Source organism: Lissotriton vulgaris, chromosome 4_1, assembly GCF_964263255.1.
Source record: "Lissotriton vulgaris chromosome 4_1, aLisVul1.2, whole genome shotgun sequence".
In the NCBI taxonomy this organism is placed as follows: domain Eukaryota; kingdom Metazoa; phylum Chordata; class Amphibia; order Caudata; family Salamandridae; genus Lissotriton; species Lissotriton vulgaris.
The window spans coordinates 763,806,225-763,820,592 of NC_141691.1; the positions used below are offsets into that span (position 1 = coordinate 763,806,225).

The 14,368-nt window shown below is 37.4% G+C and overlaps 1 protein-coding gene across 3 annotated transcripts in view; it reads right to left on the reverse strand.

Annotated features, from left to right (window-relative positions):
* The window catches only part of LOC147722556 (serpin B10-like), a 206,064-nt gene that overhangs the window by 133,025 nt on the left and 58,671 nt on the right, over positions 1–14,368 (reverse strand). The window lies entirely within an intron of this gene.

The following is a 14,368-nucleotide window of genomic DNA, read 5'->3' on the forward strand; positions in this document are numbered from 1 at the left end:
AAGGAAATAACCATGGTGTCATAATTCAAACAGAAATTAAATTTAAGAACTTTCTTTGACATAATAATATTTCTTATATCAGTCAAATGTGTAGATTTTTATCTAAACTTGATTACTTCCCATAAAAATGTTTTCATGGATTAGGACATTCTAATATATGAGGCAAAGTATTTCCCTGAACAACAAGCGTTATTTTCCGTGGGAGTAATGTCCCCAAGTCGGCACAACTTGATTGAGATTTCAATAAAGTTTCATAGAAGTCATGTGAATAATTGTATCAATGTGTTGATTTTATTCTGTTTGGATTTCATACTATTACGTTCATAGTACGTGGTAATTTATTTCACTCCACATTATTCTGCCCAATGCATTTCGGGCAAAAGCCCTTCTTCAGGGGACTTTGATTCTTTAATAAAGGCTTGTAGGTAACGCTAAGTTAAGGACTTCATCGAAGAGAAGGTCGGGGTAAAAAAACTGACAGGAGCACCGTCAGCTGCTAATTAAACGCGAACGTTGGTGTCTGTATTCATGCATGAATGGCACATAGTATTGTTTCACCCCACCCAACCAGTAACCCAATTTCCAACAATCTGCAAACAATGAATGAGTGCTTACCTACTGTTGTACACACTAATTGTGTGTGTGTGTTCACGGTGACTGTTGTTGTGTTTGAGGTATGATGTCTAAGGTTTGTTCCTCTTTTTTTTGCTAGTCTGCAGAATTTCACACGCTTTCCTTCTGATGCACTTATACAATCAATAGGCGTTCACCAATATATTTGAAAAATCCAGAGTGCACTATTTAGACTCCATTTTTCCAAATGTTCTTTTCGTGAGACCTGTGCTTCTCAGAACCTAAAATAGAGGATCAATTTCCTCGCTACATTAGCTCAGTGCAACGTGGGGGTGATGTAAACATGTTTCTCAGGTCTGCTTTTCATACTCGGACATCCACTGAGGCCAAACAGCAAAAGATGTTACAAACCTGCATATTTCAGTTACTTGAATAGTTTCATGCATATTTGTAAACTAACAAGAAACAAAATACATTTTGATTGGTGTAAGCAAAATATCGGTTGTGAATAATTCTAAACTGGAAACATTCTTCCTGCTTCGTCCCTCTGTTTAGGTCTCACTATAGACAGTCCTAGCTGTCTAGGAGAGATCATGTTACCAATACCTTTGAAAAGTGCATGTAAGCAAAACTAGAGAGAGAGAAAAAAAAACGAGGGGGGCTTTGGGTCAGCCCACTTCAGACATTGATTTCATGTTTTGCTTCATTGTTGTCATTGCTTGGATAGGCTGTCTGTCAAAGACATGGTATTTTGAGAGTGGTTACATTGTCCCACTTATGTTCCCATTTGTGATGGAGTTCAAATAGTCCTTTGTTAGTCTGTAGCATTTAGAATCAGTGTGTGTTTTTTATGCATTTACGTTACTGACATGATGACATGTTTATTGTTGGCTCATTTTTCTTTATTAGAAAGCACATCCTGGGAGGCGTGGTTTACGCACCAAACAAGATGGCCGTGTAGCCTCAGAGCTCTGCTGCATCGATCCTGACACAACTGCTTTTTCGGGAAGGAATCACCTGTAATTCAGCTACAGGCACCGGATATCACCTTCTTACAATGTGGTGAGCCCTTCAATAGTTCTACATGCCATTTTTATTCAATTTTGAGCGTTTTTGATGGTGCGTCCTGTCTCAGACTTTGACAGCCACCATTTTGTATTCTTTTTTTTCCTCACCGTGATTTAACATTTCATCGCGCTGAAACCATTTCAAGTCACGGACTCTGGATATCACTCTGTGCACCATGCGATGAGCCCTCCCATTCCTTGAATGTTTTTCAATCCAGTTTGGATCATTGTTGGACTCACGTTTCGTCTCAGACCTTGACTGCCGCCATTTTGCATCCTGTATTTTCCTCTCATCGTCTGACATGCTTTAATGTTGCATTTTCACGGTTTGGCTCCTCCTCCTTGTGAACTTTAGCTGCCATTTATCTCCTTCAGCAAAGTGAGTGAGCCTTTAGGTATAGAAGCGCTGTTTTGCTTTTGATATATTTTTTCTGGTATATACAACTGCGCTGTACCTCATTTGAAAATAGCCTCTATTTTGTAATCTCTTCAATGTATTCTGAGGAGATTACTTAATCAATATGTTGTTCTCTATTCTGGCTCTTTTGAGATATACCATTCATTCTACAAGAGAGCTCAAGGCTTGAAGTTTATGTATAGTCTCAAGTGCTCCACTAAACTCCAATTTACTTTCATGGGGAGACTGAAGAATTGAAAGTTTTCTGCCTCTACTAAAGTCACTACATGTTCAGATTCGGATTCTAACTCCACTGTTAGCGCAATGGAAAATCTTTCCTCTCACAACCCTGATCACTCTTCAGGCACCATTCCTAAAACACAACTTTCAAGTAAAGTTCCTACAATCTCTACCAAGTGGCCAAAAGAAAGACCCACCAAATCCAGGAAATCCTTCCTCATCATCCATGGATATCACCCTTCAGGAGATTCGTGTCTTGAAACCTTTTATTGAAGAAACTAATAAGACAATTTCTAGATGATAAATGGTCTCCTTTGGATTCAGGAGTGCCTATTGTAGAACGGACAGAGTCTCCAAGCCTCGTATTTCCAGTTTGGAATCTGACATAGCTTTACTTAAGAAACAAGCGGAGGAGTTGGAAAACCAAAATAGCAGAAATATTCTTAGACTTTATGGTCTCCCTGAAAATATTGAAGGCTCCAACTCTACTGTCTTTTTTCAGTCCTTTTTGGCCAAGCTTCTAGATTTGCCCATTACTTCCTCGCTCAACATTCAAAGGGGTCACAGACTGGGGCCAAAAGTTTCTGTTAAACCATGTGGTGTCATCATGCTTTTCCTACAATAAACAGACATTCTTCAAGTCCTGTCTGCTGTTAAATCCCAAAAGCAAATTTTTTGGGAAGGCCATTGTCTATTTTTCTCTCAAGATGTTGCCAAGATCACAGCAGAAAGTCGTAAGAAATTTCTCGATTAACGCCCTCAATTACGTTTAAATAACGCAAGACTTGGACTTCTTCATCCTTGTCTCTTCAAAGTCACATATAAGGAGAAGACCACCACATTTGAAGATCCTGCGGCATTACAAGAGTTCCTTTGTCTTCATGGAGCTGATGTTATGGACACTTCAAAGCCTGCTTGATTATCATATTTGTCTCGTTTTATGTAGTCGTTTCTCTTGTCCAGATTACTCTTTAAGTGTTGTTCTGATTATACTGTTGTAATGTTCTAATATTTGTTTGTAATAGCTTGTTATTCATATTTCTCTTACCTTACTCTTTCTATTGCCACTATTTTTACGTGTTTAATTTTCCTTCCCTCCTTATACAGGTGTTTTATTCCTACAAAATCTGTTACCTGTAGACCCTCCTGTTTCGTATCCATAGGTATGTTTTCCAGTCATCATTTGTATGACTTGTACTGTCTCTTTGCTCTATACCTTCTTCTTTCTTCTCATATCCTCTCCTTCAAGTTTTCTTCACCTCTTTTTTTCTGTTTTTCTCATTTTTTATCCCACCTTTCTTATCTCTCATGTACTTGCTTTTAAAACAACAATTTTTCACCTTCTTCTTTTCATACATATTTCTTTTCTAACTCTAACCTCTATTAATGTAAGCATATGGTTTGTTCATACTTGTCTTATTAAATTACATTCAGGGTCATATCATGGAACATTAGAGGATTATACAATCCTATTAAACGGCAACGGGTGCTTTTTCATCTAGCTAAACTAAAAACTGATATTGCTTTACTTCAAGAATCGCATATTACAAAAGATGAAGCTTCAACATTGAAGAGATGTTGGGTGGGACATGTGTTTAACTCTCCGGCAATGGGTAAGAAAAACGGTGTTTTGATTTTATGTCACAAAAAACTGCATGTTTCTATTGTTCAACAAGAGGTTGATAAAGAGCGAAAGCCCCTGGACCAGATGGCCTCCCAGGAGAAGTATACAAGGTGTTAGGAGACACGATCGCTCCTACATTATGTCACTTATATAATAAAATTTTTAGAGGGGAGGTAATAATACCAAGCTCATGGAATGAAGCAACTATTACTTTAATACTTAAACCAGGGAAATCACCAAGAAGTTTGGATGCCTATAGACCTATTTCACTTTTAAATTGTGATTATAAATTCTTCTCAAAAATTCTAGCTGACAGACTCGGTAAAATTATCCATAAATTGATTCATGAAGACCAAAGGGGTTTTATCAAGACGAGATACCTAAAAAAACTAACATATTCATTGATAGGAACGATAGACATAGCCTCCAATTATGAGTACCCCTTGGCAGTGATCGCGTTAGACGCTGCCAAGGCTTTTGATCGAGTTAACTTTACATATCTAAAAACACTCTTGCAATTCCTTAACTTAGGTGATAAATTCACGTAATCCCTTTTTGCTTTGTATTGTTCACCAACATCGCGAGTGTTGGTTAATGGGACTCTCACACACCCTATCAAAGTAATGCGGGGCACCAGACAAGGGTGCCCATTATCACCCTTGCTTTTTAATTTGTACATAGAGCCTCTTGCCTGCAGAATTAGAGCTTCAGAAGAGATACCCCCTTTTGTTGTGATGGACTGGTCAAAGAAACTTGGATTATATGCAGACGATATTATTGTTTACTCTTCAAATCTGTTGCGTTCTCTGGAAAATTTAGTTAAAATAACGAAGGAATTTGGAAAGATCTCTGGTTATCAGATAAATCAAGACAAGACCGAAATAATGGCCTGGAATCTCAACACAGGGGGGGTAAAAACCACAGCAGAAATGAGATACCTTGGGGTTAGGATTACACAAAAAATTGAAGATTTGGCAAAAACTAATTTTGATAGGGTTAAAAAAGAAGTTGTTGATACTTTAAAAGGATGGATGAATCTACCACTTTCAATATATGGACGATCTAATCTTGTAAAAATGGTGATAGTACCAAAAATTACTTTTCTGTTTGAGACTATCCCGCTGGGTTTTAAAAAGGAATGGCTGGTTAAGTTACAGAGCACGATAACATCTTTTATTTGGGCGTCAAAGGGCTCTCGGATTTCATGGAAGAAAATAAGGAGGAGAATCAATAAAGGAGGGTTGGCGGCCCCAGATATACAAATTTACGCATGGGCTTTCTGCCTAAAAAATTGCAGGATGTTGTTGGGTACCCTACTTAATTCTCCGATCGGCGAAATGTTTGGAATATTGCTGAAAAGGTCTGGATATCATGATTTTGGTTTTTTGTATAAGTTTGCGGATCCTAAATTTTTTAAAAAGGTGAGACTTAAGACTTTGAGAGACCTGGCTGAGATATGGCATAAAATTAGAAAAGTATTAAAATTGCCTTATTTTAGCTATATGGCTCCAATATGGGAGTCTCCTGGTGCTCCATCCTGGACAAAAGACGCGCTAGCACTACACCTGAAAAAGGAACCTGCTTTGCAAAGGTGGAAAGATTTGTTTCAAGATGGCAAACTTATAACATGGGGTTTTTGCCAGCAAATGTGGGGTCCGGTTTTTTCAAAATATAAATATTTACAGATCCAAAGCTGGAGAAATGACTTGGAAACAGAGATTGGAATTGAAAATGATTTTGAATTAAAGTTAGAGACAGGGACTTTTAAGAAGGAAGTGGCCTTTTGGTATTGGCAGATTCTAGAAATGGAAGATGGACCATTCGTTTTGCCAGAGACCCTGTGGATGGACAGCTTGCCAAGGATCGCGACAGAAAACCAATGGCAAGTAACTATGTCTATGCTCTATAGTATTGTTAAACCTGCAAACCTAAGGCGAAATCTTTTGTTTACCATCCACAGGGCATATTGGTCTCCGTATAGACTTTCTAAATTCAAAGCCGGCGGAATTGTTGGGTGTCCAAAATGTAAAGCCCCAAATGTGGATGATCTGCATATGTTTGTGTCCTGTCCAAAAATTATGCAATTCTGGATAGATGTGAGTAATTCTCTCTCCAAATCTCTGAACCAACGCATTGAGGTAAGCCCTGAATTAATTATTACGGGGAGATATGATTTGGAAAACAGATTTATGAATAACAAGGTTAGACTTATTTTTTATGCTATGTTGCTAGCACATCGAGAGATATGTAAATTATGGGTCTCACCGCTTAGTCCTAGTTTAATGGATTGGATTTTAGCTATGAGGTATATGGCTAAGCTTGATATTCTAGACCATTCTAAGAGAAATAGAGGATTTTGGATACCCTTCCTTTTATGTTTTGGTTAAACAATTTATTTTTATTTTTTTTTGTTTTTGTTGAAGTCCGATGATTAAGCCCGTGCCTATCTCGCTGGTATATGGTATCTCAGGACGAAAAATAGAGATGGAGGAGGACACACTTGTTGAGTCAGGTGGCCAAGAGGGATAGTTCGGAGAAAGGCCAGACTCAAGAATAGGTGATGTCTATGCCCCATTACTCTAAACCAGCCTATGAGATAAAAAGCCCAGTGGTGGATTAAGATAGAAGCTATGGGTGGCGAGGTGGCAAATGAGGATTAAAAAAAAAAAAAAAGAGGTTGATACTGAGGGTTGTTGGGTTATTTTTAAACTTCTTATAGACAAGATTCCTTTAAATATTTTTAACTTTTATGCCCCCACCTTGGACGATAAAGTTTTTTTGACTAATATATCAGAGAAATTATTAACCTATGACGATGATTATATAATTTTTGGTGGTGACTGTAATCAAGTTTTTGATCCTATTTTAGATAGGCATTCTAGAATTAAATTTGTTCCCTCTAAAATGCACTCTCAATTCACTTACACAATTCGTCGTAATGCATTGGTAGATATTTGAAGACTATGTCATCCAGATCTTAAAGAGTATAGTTTCTACTCAGCCCCACATCGTTCACAATCCCGTATCGATTACCTTTTTCTGAGTAAGTCCCTTGCCCAACATGCCATTCAATCTGAAATTGGCTCTATCTTAATTTCGGACTATGCTCCTGTGCTAGTAGACATTGACCTAACCCCTATTCTCCTTATTCAGGAAGATGGCATTTTAATAACTCCCTACTTATTGATCTTATTTTTTGTCAAAAATTCAATTCCTTTGCGTCTGAGTTTTTCACTATCAACAATACCCTGGAATCCCCCTTTGTTATGGTGTGGGATTCCTTTAAAGCTGCTGCCAGAGGTTTTATCATAAATTTTGTTTCTCAAAATAAAAAAGCTGAAGAAGCCCAATCTAATCAATTACTTCATAAAATTAAACAATTAGAATATACTTTTTAGCATTCGAACAACAAGTCCTCTCTTAAAAATCTCATTGATGCTAAACTTACCTTCAATAGATTATCTACTTATGATGCCTCTAATTTCTTACTGAAAAGCAATTATCGCTATTATGAAGGTCAAAACAAAATGGGGAAATTATTGGCCAACTATTTAAAAGTAAGAAAGGAAAGAACGAAAATAGATTCCCTACAAGGCCTTGCTGGTACTTCAATCTTCAAAGATAAAGATATCTCAAAGGAATTTGTATCATTTTATAAGAATAGTTACACTCATGAAACACTTACAGAACAACCTGACCTCCTTTCTTATTTTTTATCTCTTCCCTCTCCTTCATCAAGTCATATTGATTTTAAGTCTCTGGAAACAGATATTTATCTAGCGGGCTGTTTCGGTCTTGCGCCGTGGGAAAGCACCTGGCCCTGATGGCTTCACTATTGAATTTTATAATCACTTTGCGAAAATCCTTTTACCAAATTTTTTACTCCTTTTTCAATCTTTTTGTATGGATGGCTCTTCCCGGGGCACTTTTCAGGAGCCTTTAATTTGTTTAATTACTATTTATTTATATTTTTATTATACTGTGATACCAACTTTTCTATGTATTAACTGGATGTAATGCTGGATTTTTGTATAGTATGTCTTTTATCAGGAAAATTTGAAATAAAGACTTATTGACTTGACTTGACTAATTTCTAAAAACGATAAAGACCATACTCTTTGTAAGAACTGTCAACCTATTTCCTTGGTCAACACAGACTGTAAGATTTTTGCCAAGATTCTAGCGCTCCGTACTGTTTCTATGCTACCCGATCTTATTGGCCCTGAACAATCTGGTTTCGTTAAAGGGAGACTTGCATCTGATAATTCTTGTGTTCTTTTTAATGTCTTAAGCAAGGTGTCTTCACTGGAACATCCTACTTGCCGCAATTACTTTAGATGCCGAGAAGGCTTTTGATAGGATTGGATGGGATTTTTGTTTCATGCTTTAAAATAGGCTGGTTTTCCTCTGAAATTAATTGCTTTAATTTCTTTATTATATTCAGATACCCGAGATTCAATTTTGCTAATGGTATAACCACTGACTATTTTTCACTACATAGAGGAGTGCAACAGGGTTGTCCCTTATCTCCTTTATTATTTGTTATAGCTTTAGAGCCCTTCTTAACTAAAATTAGACAGGATGATCGCATCACTGGCTTTTCTGTTGGTCCGCACCAAGTTAAAATGTCAGTTTACGCTGATGATATTCTTTTATATTGTTATAACCCCAAATCATCTCTTGCTCCTTTTCTTCAACAGGTAGCATCTTTCTCTAAAGTTTCTGGTTATCGCCTAAACGCTGATAAATGCGAAATTCTACCCTTAAAGATTTTATGCCCAAAAACATATTTTTGACCAATCTGGGTTTTATTGGCAACCTCACAAAGTCCAAATATTTGGGCTTATGGTTCGCTCCCTTATTATCTGATACGTTAAAACAAAAATGTGATTACTTCATTAAAAATTTGGATGGCTTTATTGCTCGTTGGCACCCCCTCTTTCTATTGTGGTGGGGTCGTCTTGACTCAATTAAGATGATGCTTTCTCCTCTTGTACGATACACTATCTCCATGATTCCTATTTGAATTCCTGAATATCATTTTAAGAAAATTGACTCTATTTTAATAAAATTCTTATGGAAGGGTAAGTCTTCTCGTATAGCCTTGTCCTTTCTAAAAAAAGATAAATCTAATGGAGGACTTAAATGTCCTGATTTTAAAACGTATCATACCGTTTTTTTCTTTAAAACAGGCAGCTCAATGGATTTCCACAGATCTTCCTTTATCTCCACCTCTTTGGTTAAAAATGGAGAATACCTTTATTGTTCCCTTTAACTTTCAGCAGATATTAACCTTCACTTCTGACACTGCTTCTTTACGTTCTCCTACTATCTCTCATTCTCTATAACTGTTGGTTCCTATGTTATCTTCATCATATCCCTCTAATAGTTTCCTTCAGCAACAACCTATTTGGTATAATAAATCAAGAAGAATTCATAAAACTTCTCGAGCCACAAACACCATGCAGTCCTCCAATCCAACAGTTTTGGAAACTAGTTTGGTCCCGAATCGAGACTTTTTCTTACACACACATTTTCCTTGTTACTCTCTCCCCATTGGCCTCAGTCATCACTCAGCTTTAAGCTTTTAGATTTATTAATAGCTATTGCATTTCATTTAATAACCTCTAATTGGAAACAAGCTGACTAAGTCACTTTTAGATCTTGGTGGAATGCAGTTTGTTTTCATCATCGACTGGATACTAATTATGTCTCCCCCGTATCTCTAGCAATTAAAAGAGATCTCCTATGGCTCCCTATGACAACCTATTTATCCTTATCTGCCTCTTCAAATGTTACTTCTATGAATAGATCAGATGATGTACGAAAGCCACCTAAATTTCTCCCTTTGCCCCTTCATTTTTAGACAATAAATTAGTTACTCATTACTGAATGTATAATATTACATTTTTATTGATCTTTAACCCTATTAAATTTTATGCTTACAAGGATACTCATTTTTTATTGTTGCCTGTTATCTTTAATTGTTCGATAATACTTATATTTTGTCTTATCTTTCCCCCTTCTTTTTCTTATCCCCCTTCTTCTTTATATGATGCATATCCTTTGTATACATTGTGAGTTCTATATTGTTAGATATTTCTATTGTATCTATTTATTTATGTAAATAAGTTTTGTTACATCATTATATTGCTGTTTTTTTCTTTTGTTTCCCTTTTTCATTAATAAAATCAATTTTTTTAAAAAAAGAAAGCACATCCTGTTTGTCTTTAGGGCCGGTTATTCACTATCAACCTTGCAAGGTCATTAGTTTTACTTCGCTGTAATAGCATGGTAAAGATGCCTCTATTATTTGGCAAGATATTACATGCTAAATATATTACATGATGAAATAATCTCTAGTTATTTATCTGTTTAATCCTCAGTACTTCCAAGACAATCTTAGCTTATCAACTCTTCTGCTTACATGTAATGAACCCTCTTACTATCGATGGGAGCTTCTTTAAAGACCACCGTATTTGTGTTAATCTTAGTTCACTAAACATAATTGGTGTCTCTGTAGAACACACGTTCAGCCCAAGGAATTTCTTAGCACTACTGACAGACAGTGAATAAAAGATGTTTATCGTTACCTAACTCAGTGGCACTCATTTTACTGATGTTGAAATGATATAAGATTGTGTGGACTGCCACAATTCAAGACTGTGATTTTGGGGACAAACACAGATCCTTCAGTGGATGCATTAATTCACTGAGCCACAAGACACAACTTACCCAGCTCGCTCCACTCATACTCTTACGTTGAGATACATCACAAACTTATAGACACTCATTTATTTACTACTGCATTGAAAAAATTGGTAAGGAAAAAATTATAAAAAGACACAAGGAGTGCAAATGTGCAGGTTCCTAATTGATTTCAGACTGCCACAACCGTAGATAACAAAGAACAGTGACATTAATAAAATGGTCTGTTGCTTTTTATAAGCAGTTGTAAAATTACTCTGAATCTGTTCTATTCTCTAAATTACGTATATATCATTCAGTAATCATTTTGTATCTGGCTACTTTGTGACACCTTATTGTTGTTTAGAGTAGGCTTGCATTAGGATTAATAGATTTCTATTTGTTTTCCTTCATTTAAAATATCACACATCATTTGTAGTTGGACAATAGTAAAGATCATTGAGCTTTGTATTGATATATTTTCTCAGAATCCAGTTTTCCTGTCAAGGGCAGGTCTTCTGAAACCTTCTAATGGACTCCTTCTTGTGTGTAGTTAGGGCCTCAAATTTGCACCTCTGAATGTAGAATGGAGACTGAAGTAAGGAACGAAATGGTGACAAACTGGAGAAAACTTCAGTTCTTAAGTGAAAAAAGCTGAGAGCAAAAATCTCTAAGAATACAGATTGATCAAAAGCAGCAGCTTGGATTGTTTAGCTGAACCAGAAAGCAAACAGGAAGCCTTCTACAGTGATCAAAGAGCAAAGTTGTGATGCACAAAACTGGCTGACCAGTCTCCCTATAACTGCTCATGGAGACATGGCCTGGGCCAGGTTACAGGGAAAGGAAATAGGAAGTTATTTTCCTATATGATAGATGGGGAGTTTTCTTTTAGAAATATATCACAAAGTAGGTTTTCCACAAGTTAATATCTTGGGTGGATAACGGCTAAACTAAAAGCAGAGGATCAGGATTTGCTATTGCCAGCTCCAACATATTTAAACCGAGGCAACTCGGTTAAATATTTTCAATCCCAGCACAGAGAAAATGTCTGCTCAGATGCATCCAAGCATTTCATGCAGGAATCTCCGACAAGTAGCAGGGGGCAAAGCAAGGAATGCCTGTGAGGAAGCAGCCCAGCCATCCTTCTGCAATCTGCAGAGGAGTAGTATTGTGTTGCACCCAGTCACAAACAGAGGAACAGAGCAGAGCATGTTGCTAGATGATAAGAGATTTTGTTGAAGAACGGGATCCTCAGAACTAAGATTACATTGACTACATTCTCCAGTCTCTTTTGTGGCCTAATAGTCATGCTTGTATCTATATTCTTAACAATTCAAGGCCATTCATTCTTTGTTGTGGACTGAATCTATGCTTCTTGTGAGATAGTGCCCTTTTCTCTGACTCCTCCCATGTTTTTGTGGACTGATGCTGCTGCTTTTTGAACTGGTGAAGTTGTCTTTTTATTTTTTAGATATTTTGGAATAGCAACTTTTAAAAAGTTACAGTTGTCTTCCTGAACCTCCAGTGGGCTAACTAGTATTAACCTGCATGCATATGGGTCCTGTCAATGCTTCCTCTTCAAGAGGTGTTAAAACTATTCTCAGAGTAGAAACAATGGCTTAGGCCTTTTGACAGGAAGACTTGAATGTGAGATAAGTAACACCTTTCACGGCAGCTGGGGAGGATTCAGGAACTTGAATGGGTAAATGAGAAACCGCCCATTCATAGTTATGTGTAAATGGAGACCTGTGAAAGAGAAGCCTTTGTTCCCTGAGCCATCTGTTGCTAGCTTGGCACCAGTGTAGTAAGAGGGGAATATGGTCCCCGAACCAGTTTGGTGTAGCTTTCTTTCTGAAGTGTTCAGTTAGCCAGTAGCAACTAGACCTGGAATGGGCCCTATTGAAAGCCTCTGCTGAAGTAGCCCCTGGCCCCTAAGTGCTGTCCATGAGGTTCTGGAAGTCTTGGAAGAGACCAAAAGGAACTGCTCTGGAAAGACTGAAAAGTTGGAATTTTTTGGGACTCCCTGGACCTAGGTCAGTGGAACTTTGCAGCAAAGGTGTCCGACAAGAGCACTTTGGCAGGCATAAAATGTGTAATTTTCCCACTTAGAGCGTTTCCTGCCAAAACCAATGGCTTTGTTCAACAGCTATCCAGTTTTGGAGGTATTTGCCAGATACAGCCTATAGATTTTAACTTCCATTTCAGAGACTAAGTCAGAAGGTAAAATCCTTGACCGTGATGACCAGCTTAGTGTTTCTGACGTCTGCTTCATCATACTCAGCCTGAAATCAAGCTTAGGTCCCTTTCAACCACGAACAGTGTCTTCTTATTTGTGCTTTTCTTTGTCTTGGCACTTTTTTCCTAAAGCGTAAACATTCATATCTCTGGCTCCCCTTAACGTATATTTGTCATTTTAGTGTCATTTTTCTTATTAAAATGTTCTCTACTGTTACTATTAGAAATTGATTGTGATTCTTTTATTGTGTTGTGTTTTGACTTTGTAATTGTTTTGGTACTGCTAAATACTTTCATATTTTTCCTCAAGTGAACCTTATTTGCTGAGTGCCATAACTACAAAGGGTTGACCCAAGATTTATTTAATGAACTTGTGTGTTGGCCCTGCCAGGACTTTGTAACTTTTTACTTTGGAAGGACTCATATCTTCCAACTAACAACATATGTACCTATTTTCTTCCACTTCTGTTAATTTAATCCCCGGAAACCTAGGTGTTGAGATCACTTGGGTGCTTAATAGGTCATTGTCCCTATTAAGTTCAGAGTTTTTCTGTGCAGAATTTGGTTTGCTGATGAACTGATGTGGAGGTTTGGTCTGAACTAGTAAACACTTTGATATCAGTTAAGAGTCCCTGGGGAGGGGGGCATGAACTTGGCAAAAAGGCTCTAGGTTACATGATATTTTTGCTATAAGCTCATTGCTGTTTTTCAATACTGTTGAACTTTCAGAACGTCAATCTACAACAAAACTCATTTTCTTTGTGGCTCTGTGTAGCACAGCAGGGGGAGAAAATGAAGAAGCCCTGATGCTGGACAACATACCAGACTATTTATGGTATTCGCTCAGGAAGCGACCCTGCTGTTGTTATAGTGGGTTTATATTGTCTAGTTTCAAAGGGGTGCAGCTCGTTATGATCTAATGCACCACAGTAGTAGTCGAATGAAGTCCAACCATCAATGACTACGGTGTCTTCTAGTAACTCCTGTAATCCCAACAAATGGTGTATTGGGTACTTTCAAAAGTAGAAAAATGGCAAACTACTAGAGGCCGTAATGAGATACTGATCAACACCATGCTCCCTCTGACCTAAAATATCTATGCTCACTCTTCACTCTAAGCTCATAGCACGCCCACATGGGTGATATGAATATCACAATCCGCAACCCTACTCCAAAAGATTTGATTCAGAAAACTATGTTGCAGATGGACTCTGAGATAAATCAGTTGTAGAAATACACTTTCAAATCATGTGAAAAGGCAATCATTCAGGAATATAAGGAAGGACTAGGGATATGAATGAGCAAAACAACCTTCAACTAGCATTATTGTAATGGTCACACAGATTTTAGTTTTGGTGTAAGATTTCCATGATCAGATCCCACCCACTCTCCCATCTTGCTAAGGAAAGCCATTATGACTCAAACTAGGCCAGGAGCAGTCTAAACAGCATACACTGTGCGATACAAAAGATTTTAAGGTATCATAAGAAACATCTGCTTAGGATTCAAGTATCCTAAAAACTTCAGCTTCTCCGTTGCACATGC